The sequence below is a fragment of the Penaeus vannamei genome, chromosome 30 (genome assembly GCF_042767895.1).
Source record: "Penaeus vannamei isolate JL-2024 chromosome 30, ASM4276789v1, whole genome shotgun sequence".
Taxonomy (NCBI): Eukaryota; Metazoa; Arthropoda; class Malacostraca; order Decapoda; family Penaeidae; genus Penaeus; species Penaeus vannamei.
In genome coordinates, this window is record NC_091578.1 from 25,346,993 (window position 1) to 25,356,992 (window position 10,000).

General features: G+C 43.2%; 1 protein-coding gene across 16 annotated transcripts in view; it reads left to right on the forward strand.

The window, feature by feature from the left end:
- Positions 1-10,000, forward strand: part of RhoGAP71E (Rho GTPase activating protein at 71E) — a 101,804-nt gene that overhangs the window by 21,265 nt on the left and 70,539 nt on the right. For 2 of the 16 annotated variants that reach the window (XM_070143227.1, XM_070143224.1), the window contains exon 1: positions 1-89. This exon is cut by the window's left edge. The exons of the other annotated variants lie outside the window; for them this stretch is intronic. The gene's annotated coding sequence lies outside the window, so the exon portion shown is untranslated. The remainder of the gene's footprint in view (positions 90-10,000) is intronic. 16 annotated transcript variants of the gene reach the window in all.

A 10,000-nucleotide genomic window follows, 5' to 3' on the forward strand; every position in this document is an offset into this window, starting at 1 on the left:
TTGCATATATATTCTGTTCAGATCTTGTGTTGCTTCACTTGATATGAGTTTTGAGCTACATTGATGTCTTTAGAAATGGAGGCTTACAGGTATGGAAAGTCATTGTTCAGTTTGTTTGCTCTATGTTTATACAAAGAAGGGTATGTTGTTTTGCCTGTTCTAAATAAATTTCACAGTAAAGATTACACATTTCCGTAGACTTGTTACACTCAGATGAGAGATCTGATATGCACATCGTTTAGACAGTGCCTTGTTTGGTTTTCTTGCATTGGGGCATTTCTTTATAATATGAAGGTTAATTCTCAAGTGTGTGTCTTACATGGTGGTTACAAGATGGGAATGATTTGAAGATAATGAATAGAAATGAAATGAAGAATATGGGCATATTAATTTAGGTGACTCATTCAGGTATCACACAGGATGTAGATAAATTCATGACAATACATGAGTCATTTTCCAAGAGGTTTGTGGAGGCTAACCTCTCTCTTTTTTATATATATTAATCATTCTCACTTATGTCTCCACTTCATTTACTATAGTGCAACTCATTATTATTATTTATGTCATTTTATCTATTTGATAGATACATATTTTCCATACTAGAAAGTAACTTTAACCATATAAATTAGCTACACCAAAATAATTTTGTTTACATGAAAGTTGGTAACATCTTATGATAGGTGTTAGAAGGAAAAAGTTAATGTTTACAGTTAGACCCTCTGTTATTGCAAGGAACTAAAATAACATCCTCCTCCACAAAAGATGTGTTGATAAATAAATAGATGAATATGGAAAAAGAATAGAAAGCAAGCAAACATGTTTATTTATCTAGATACATGAATCTTATTACTATAAATAAAAATTCATGGGCTAATATTCATTAGTAATTTCTGTAAGGAGTGGTGATGAGATGTTGCAATCTGGAATTATCATAAACAAGACACAAATAATGAAGGGGACATGAAAGAATAACAAAAAGGTAACACAAAGATAGTTATAGAAAGCAGCAGAGACAAAGAAATGGAGATAGGATCTCTTTTTTATGAGATTATCATCATGGCATATACAGGATGTAGGTGAAAGGTGGGGTTAACTCCTCATGGAAATTGAAGTGTGTGAGACAGATTCCATGAAGTTGGTCAGTATGCCCTTCACCTTTGTGTTATGGCAATCCATTTACAAAGTAAAAGGAGTATGAGAATGAGGTCAAGTTGGAGAAACGGAAATGTAGGAGGTCGAGAGGAAGAAGAAGGATGAAGATGTGGGGGAGGAGGCAAAACAATGAGGAAAAGGAGAAGGTACAGGGGGAAGGGAGAGGGTAAGAAAGCAGAGAAAAGAAGAGATGGAGCAGAGGCAAGAGACGGTGGAGGTGGAGCAAGGAAGAGGAGAGGAGAGGTAAGAAGTGGGTACAAATTCAAAGGATTAGGAGAATAAAGTAATTGCAGAAAGTGATAGAGGCAGAAAAAGCAGAAGGGGGGAAGGATTTGGAGGAATTGAAAAGGGAGAGACAAAAGTGAAGGAGGATAATTAAAATACTGTTAAATATACACCTTTAAAAGTCATGGGAGTTTAAAAGTTTTGAAAGTAGGTGGTGTTGAGACAGAAAGGAGGGTATGTAAGGTATTGTTACTGGTTGCAAAAGAGATTAGGAAAGCAATGGGGACATTTTACAGAAATCGCTTTCTGCCAGAAAGGTAAAGAGGCATTTATAAAACAAGTGAAGAAAGGCTATTAGGTAAATATTCCCTTAAAAAAAGGGAAGAGAAAAGGGAGGGCCACAGACAGAAAAACTTAGAGGGTTGTAAAGAGAGTCTGATTTCATCTTAATGGTAATTTTCTCAGACTAAAGCAAAGGGGAATCATAGATAATCATTCCTTTGTGTGATATGGAAACAGAATGGAAAAAGACAGACATCCAACAGAGCAGAGAAAGCTGTCTCTTACTCATGAGTCACTCTAACACTCTTCTGAACAGCATACGAAGAAGATACATAAATTCTCCCGGCCATTCATCCCATCCCTTTTGTCACCATTCACACGGGCTGCAGCTGCTGAATCATATCCCGCATGTTTGTAAAAAGGGTCCACAGAGGCATTCATCATCAGCCCATTCATATATTTTTTTTCTCAACCATCTTGCCCTCATCCTGTTTGGTGCCTGTGTAAGTTGTTGATAGATATACTCCCTAGTTCTCTCCTCTTTTCTCTCTTCTCTTCTCTGCTCTGCTCTCCTCTCCCCTTTTCTTCTCCTTCTCTTCTCTCCTCTCCTCCCATTTTCTTCTTCTTCTCCTGTCTTCTCTCCTCTCCCTTTTTCTTCTCTTCTCTCCCCTTTTCTTCTGTTTCTCTTTTCTTCTTCTCTTCTCTCCCCTTTTCTTCTTCTCTTCTCTCCTCCCATTTTCTTCTTCTTCTCCTGTCTTCTCTCCTCTCCCTTTTTCTTCTCTTCTCTCCCCTTTTCTTCTGTTTCTCTTTTCTTCTTCTCTTCTCTCCCCTTTTCTTCTTCTCTTCTCTCCTTCTCCTTCTCCTTTCCTCTCCTCTCCTCTCCTCTCCTCTCCTCTCCTCTCCTCTCCTCTCCTCTCCTCTCCTCTCCTCTCCTCTCCTCTCCTCTCCTCTCCTCTCCTCTCCTCTCCTCTCCTCTCCTCTCCTCTCCTCTCCTCTCCTCTCCTCTCCTCTCCTCTCCTCTCCTCTCCTCTCCTTTTCCCTTTTCTTCTCTTTTCTCTTCTCTTCTCACCTCTCCTCTCCCTCTCTCCATCTGTCCTCTCCCCCCCCCTGCCTCCCTCTCTCCGTCTGTCCTCTCCCCCCCCTGCCTCCCTCTCTCTGCTGATCATTTTCTCCCTCTTCCACCGCTCCCACTCCCTCCCTTTCCCATTTCATTTAGTTTGCTTACTCATGTCAGTGACACCCGTTTTCTACGTTTTTAGACATTTATTGCTGTATTATCTATCGTTTACACATCTACTTTGCCAAATTACATTCTAACATTTGCTTTTATTTACATTTGTATGCTATGCATTGGGAAATAGAAGAATAAATAGACACAGTCGCATATATTTACCCAAAGCTTTCTCATTCTTTCGTTTAGCGTCCTTCGGTCAGTGACCTATGCGTTGGTCATGTCTGTTTTTATTTTTTTCCATATTTTGTTATGTTGTGTAAATTGCTGGTGGCGGCTGTCGTAAATAGATATTTAAAGATAAACTTGTGCCATCTTCAATTTTCTTTTTTTATTATTTGTTTATATAGTCTCCATGGAAATGACTTTTGGTGTTAATGTCATCTATTTCTCAGTTGTTGTTTTTTCGATATAAATTTTGAACTAGTTTTAATCACTGAATGAATGGAAACAAAGAACTTAACACAAACTAAGCTGTGTACTTGTGGCAACTTTTATACAACGTTGATGGTGTTTGATTTAAATGCCGTTTCATTTTTTTTATTTGTAATAACCATTTAAAGTCACGAATAATTCATAAGATATGTGTAATCTAGTAACACAATGAAAACAAACAAAGAGTTGTGAATTGTTTGTTCTTTTCCGATAGGTTATAATAAATATATACCTGTATGGCAAGAAATGCATCTTAGACATATTGCATAATAACATAATCTGTTAAAAGCAAAGTTAGACATGCTCTTCCGCATAAACACGTGACATTATCATAGCAGTTTCAAAGGAATGTGGAAAAAAAGAGAAAAAAACCTAGAATCGAATCAAATGTACATTGCGTCGTTAAATTGCTATGTAGTGACCCAGTCTTCATAACGCAGCGAGATTCTCAATGAGTCTGTCCACGTCAGAACTGTTAGTTTGGGAGATGAATAATGGAAAAAGAATGAATTAAGTGTTATTTGTCAAGCACTCTGTGAAGCGGATATCCAGGAAGGTTAGTAACAGATGCAAGACGTACATTTGTCATTCATTCCGCCAAAATTTTGTTTTTAATAGTATTTTTCACGTGGCATGAAACATCATTTTTCTGGCGTTTGTGTTATGTAATGACAACCAACAGCAAAAACGTGTTGCGTGTTATTGCTTACGTTAAAGTCGTTATGTAAACCGTTTTTCGCCATATAACGGGAAGTTTCTTGGCCACCACTCCTTGTAATGATGATGACAGGATTTGGGATTTTATCCGGATTGGCATCTCTCTCTCTCTCTCTCTCTCTCTCTCTCTCTCTCTCTCTCTCTCTCTCTCTCTCTCTCCCTCTCTCTCTCTCTCTCTCTCTCTCTCTTTCTTCTCTCTCTCTCTCCGTCTCTCTCCGTCTCTGTCTCTCTCTCTCGCTCTCTCCTCTCGCCTTCTCTCTCTCTCTCTCGCTCTCTCTCTCTCTCTCTCTCTCTCTCTCTCTCTCTCTCTCTCTCTCTCTCTCTCTCTCTCTCTCTCTCTCTCTCTCTCTCTCTCTCTTCTCTCTCTCCGTCCTCTCTCTCTCTCTCCTGTCTGTCACTCTCTCTCTCCCCGTCACTCTCTCTCTCTCCCCGTCACTCTCTCTCTCTCTCTGCTCTCTCTCTCTCTCTCTCTCTCTCTCTCTCTCTCTCTCTCTCTCTCTCTCTCTCTCTTTCTCTCTCTCTCTCTCCTCGTCCGGCTCTTTCTCTCTCTCCGCCTCTCTCTCTCTCTCCGCCTCTCTCTTCTCTCTGTCTCTCTCTCTCTCTCTCTCTCTCTCTCTCGTCTCTCTCTCTCTCTCTCTCTCTCTCTCTCTCTCTCTCTCTCTCTCTCTCTCTCTCCGTCTCTCTCTCTCTCTCTCGTCTCTCTCTCTCTCTCTCTCTCTCTCTCTCTCTCTCTCTCTCCCTCTCTCTCTCTCTCTCTCTCTCTCTCTCTCTCTCTCCGTCTCTCTCTCTCTCCGTCTCTCTCTCTCTCTCCGTCTCTCTCTCCGTCTCTCTCTCTCCTCCTTTCTCCCTCTCTGTCTCTCCCCCTCTCTCCCTCTCTCTCTCTCTCTCTCTCTCTCTCTCTCTCTCTCTCTCTCTCTCTCTCTCTCTCTCTGCTCTCTCTTCCCTCTCTCTCTCTCTCGCTCTCTCTCTCGCTCTCTCTCTCTCTCTCTCTCTCTCTCTCTCTCTCTCTCTCTCTCTCTCTCTCTCTCTCTGTTTCTCTCTATCTCTTTCTCTCTCTCTCCCTCCCTCTGTTTCAGTCTTAGTCTCATCCTTTTTCTTTCTCTTTCTCTCTCTCTTTTATGTGCGTGTGTGTGAAAGAGAGGGAAAGAGAAGAGAAGAGGCAATTATTTAAAGTGAAAGACTGAGCCTTTTATGGATGGTTGGCTGGATATCACCGCTGGCTGTGTTTTTCCCTCCCGCGAAAGATTCCGGAAGTGCAGATTACTAAAAGCAAATCTCAGTATTAAATTTTCCAGCGGTTTTCGATGTCAAAGGCGCTGTCTCACGGTGTCACACTTAATCCCTTGAGAAAGGATTACGATTAGCGGATTTAGCCACGCAGATAAGAAATTCCAGATAGGATTGAACGTGATAAAGTTTATGGTGTTGACGAAAAGGAGTGTTTCTTTGTCGGGTTCGTCTTCAGGTTTCGGACACTTTGCTTCGAATCCGTCTCAGGTTTGCCTTTTCAAAAAATCTTTTCGACGCGAATACAATTTCATTTACGCGATATTTCATTGAAAGTCCATTGTTCTCTTAGGAAAGATTTAAGAGTTTTAGAATGGCATCCTCAAAGACTGCCCGCGGGAGAACAGGCATATCCGTTCATGTTTGATTGTTTTGCTGTTAAATTCGATATTTAAATGAAAGAGAGAAGTGTTCCGCCGTGGAGGTGCGCGGGAAACGTGAGATGGTGTTGAATATAAAGAGTAAGGTGTGAGCATCAAGTGGTTTGTGGTTTAGGAGGGAGTACATGGGAGTGTGTATGAGGGAGTGGTTTTGTGTGGATGCGTGTTGCTTTTGTTTTCTCTTCTTTTTTGCGTATGTGGTATTTGTGTGCGTGGCATTGTGAGTAAAGCAATATTAGCGAAGCAAAAGGAACCAAAGGGAATAAGGAACAATATTGCCAATAGGGAAGATGTGTGTTTCACCGAATGTTTATTGACGTTAGAGCATAACGCAAGTGTGTTTGTAGCTGTATATGTGTTTGAGAGAAGCCGTTTGTTTGGAACTTTGCTTTGTTATTGACTTTAGGAACAACACCATTTTACGATATCGCAGGTGTGTCTAAAAAAATACAAAATTTTCGATAACCGTATCACGTCAGGTGAAATACCATCCCGGGTACGAATCAGACTTTTTGGAATGCATGAGGGGGATCCGATCCTCCTGAGCATGTGCCGAGCTTCATTGTCAACGAACGCACGCGCGGAGAAGTGCGCGTCTCCTGCCATGTGGGTCACCTTGCTTTTGCATCATTGCTGCAACATGCCTGGTTTTGCATGCCGATCGCCTTCCGTGGGGGTCGACGTTTCTTCTGTGCCGGGTACTAGCTGGCCCGGGGTGCGTCGTCGCTGCAATTCTGTTTTAATAAGGCGGCCATTGACAGGCTGCGCGGAACCAGAACCAGCTAGGAAGTTGTCAGGATCTTTGTGTTGAGGGATAGAGAGAAGAAGAAGAAGGAGGGGAGGGAGAGGGAGAAGAAAAAGGAGAGGGAGAAGGAGGAGAAGGAGAGGGAGAGAGAGAGAGAGAGAGAGAGAGAGAGTGGTGTATGTGTAAGTAGATGTATGTTTGTGTGTGTTCGCGTGTGAGCACGCGCGCATTCATGCGTATCAGTGCGTGGGTGTAGCTACATGTATATATATGTACGTCTCCCATTATAAGAGAGAACTTAGCCCCACTCACCCAGCCAAAAAAGCCTTCATTCATAACCCTCCTCGAGAGCGCACACACCGCTGCGCTGGGCTTTCCGGTGCGTTCCCAGGCCGGCGCCGCGCTTGCATGGCGTGAGATTCCTTGCGGTCATTCTGTATTTGTCTGTCTGGGCGGGAAATAATGTAAGGGGTAGGTTTTGGTTTTTATTGGTGATTTTTAAGAGAATCTAGTGTGTATTATGTCCGTCGCATCCCTTTGAAGTTTGTGCGTGCGGGCGTGTCAAGTGTTTTAATACATGGTACGTTGTAAAAGATTATATGCAGTAGAACGACCGTCTACAACCCCCCCCTCTCTCTCTCTCTCTCTCTCTCTCTCTCTCTCTCTCTCTCTCTCTCTCTCTCTCTCTCTATGCCCTAATTTACTCTCTCTCTCTCTCTCTCTCTCCATTCCCACTCCCTCCTCCTTCCTTCCTTCCTTCCTTCCTTCTCCTTTTCCTTTCCCTCTCTCCTTCCTTCCTTCCTTCCTTCTCCTTTTCCTTTCCCTCTCTCTCCTTCCTTCTCCTTTTCCTTTCCTCTCTCCTTCCTTCTCCCTTTTCCTTTCCCTCTCCTTCCTTCCTTCCTCGTTTCCCTTTCCCTCTCTCCTTCCTTCCTTCCTTCCTCCTCCTTTTCCTTTCCCTCTCTCCTTCCTTCCTTCTCCTTTTTCCTTTCCCTCTCTCCTTCCTTCCTTCTTTTCCTTTCCCTCTCTCCTTCCTCCTCCTTCTCTCCCCCTTTCTCTCTCTCCCTATCCCTCCTTCCGTACTTTTTACTTTCTTTCTCCTGTCCTCCCACACCCCTCCTTCCTTCCTTCCATCCTTCCATCCTTTCTACCTTCCTTCTCTCCTCGCCTCCCTCCCTCTCCTCTTTTCCCCTCCCCCTCTCTCCCTCTCCCCCTCCCTTATCTCTCTACCCCTTCCCCTTTCCTCTCTCTTCCTCCCTGTCTTCTGTCTCCCCTCCCTCCCTCTCCTCTCTCCCTCTCTCACCCTCCCTCTCCTCTCTCTCACCCCTCTCTCCCTCCTCCTCCTCTCTCCCCCTCCCCTCACCCTCCCTCCTCCCTCTCTCTCCCTCTCTCCCCCTCCCTTCCTCCCTCTCACTCCCTTCTCCTCCCTCTCCTCTCACTCCCTTCCCCTTTCCCTCTCCCTCCTCTCTCTCTCCCTTCCCTCCCTCACTCTCCTCTCTCTCTCCTCCCTCTCCTCTCCCTCTCCTCTCTCCCCCTCTCCCTCCCTCACTCTCCCTCTCTCCCCCTCCCTCCCTCACTCTCCTCTCTCCCCCTCCCTCCCTCACTCTCCTCTCTCTCCCTCCCTCACTCACTCTCCTCTCTCCCCCTCCCTCACTCACTCTTCTCCCTTCCTCCCTCCCTCTTTTCTCCTTTCCTTCCTCCCTCCCTCTTTTCTCCTTTCCTTCCTCCCTCCCTCTTTTCTCCCTTCCTTCCTCCCTCCCTCACTCACTTTACGAAAACGTCAATCACTTTTAACTTGCTGCAGCTAGAATAAGTCCTCCGTTGAAGGTCGCACGTGAACAGGAACTCAGAAATTAAAGTTAAACGGTTTGAGGAAAAAGTATGAATAAAGAATTCAATAATTTTGAACTTCTGGGAGATAGAACGCGATGAAAAAGTGTGAGTGAAGAATGAATATTTTTTGGACGCTTGTGTGATCTGGTCGTAGGCGAGGAATAAGTATGTGAGTGAAGAATGAATGATATTTGGGACGTGTGTGCGATCGTACATCCAAGGGAAAAGTATAAATGAGGAATTGAATACTTCTTGGACGTTTGTGAGACAGTAATCGAGGGAAAAGTATGAATAGAAAATTTATATATATTGGACGTCCATAGGAATTATATTGTAGGTGTATGAGCTTGTGTTATCTGGTCGAATCTTGGCTTAACGTTTCGCTTCACGGGTTCGAATCCTTGTCTGGCGTGATTTTAATGTTTTGAATGCGATTCGAATTCTGTTAACGCTTCACTCCGATTGTTTGTATGTCTTTGAGCGTTTTTTTTCCCAGTCTTTCATAAGAAGTGGATTTGTTGTCGTCGCTCATAACCGATATATATATTTTGTCTGCATTTGAGTATCTCATTCAGTCGAAAACATCGATTTGTTCGTTCATAAATAAGGAAACTGAAAGAAAAAACGATATCTTCCAAGTATTATCATATTTTGTGAGAATCATACTAATTTTCTCTCAAGATTTTCTCACCAAACGTCTTTTGTGTAAACTTAGTGGTATTCAGCAGGTGTTGCCAAATGCACACAAAACCTTTCCCGTCCGTTAGGTAATCGTTGCCAGGCCTTTTGACCGACGCTATCCTGTTCTCTCTCTCTCTCTCTCTCTCTCTCTCTCTCTCTCTCTCTCTCTCTCTCTCTCTCTCTCTCTCTCTCTCTCTCTCTCTCTCTCTCTCTCTCTCTTTTCTTTCCTTCTTTCTTAGAATTACAGAATTGTAGCGGATATCCGTCTTTTTATCTTAGGGTTACAGTTATAATGCGGCCTTGAATGCTAAAACAGTTTCGCGTTCTCATGGGAAATGAAGATAATGGTAATAGCCATAATGATAAAAACCACATAAGCACACCAATTTGACCGAGAGGCGGACACGTCTACGCTACACACACACACACACACACACACACACACACACACACACACACACACACACACACACACACACACACACACACACACACACACACACACGTACGCGCACACACACACACACACTCGTACGCGCACACACACACACACACGCACGCACACACACACACACACACACACACACACACACACACACACACACACACACACACACACACACACACACACACACACACACACACACACACACACACACACACACACAAGGTCTGTGGAAGTTATAGAGACCTTGCACACGCACACGCATACGCATACGTAGACATACACACACACACATAACTCCATAAGGTGCATGTGTATTAGTGATATGTTGGTCGGTTAACTATATATAGTGTATTATCAATTTAGACTTTGGTAAGTATTGAAGGTATAAATACACTTTAAACACCTAAAAAAAAAAAAACGATATAGATAACTAGATATAGATAGATAGATAGATGGATAGATGAATAGATAACAAGTTTGCATATACATATATAAGGATACTAGTTAACATACAATTACTAATTTCATGTTTTTTTTCCTCTTCCTCCCTCCCCCCTTCCCTCCCTCTCCCCTTCCCATTGACACCA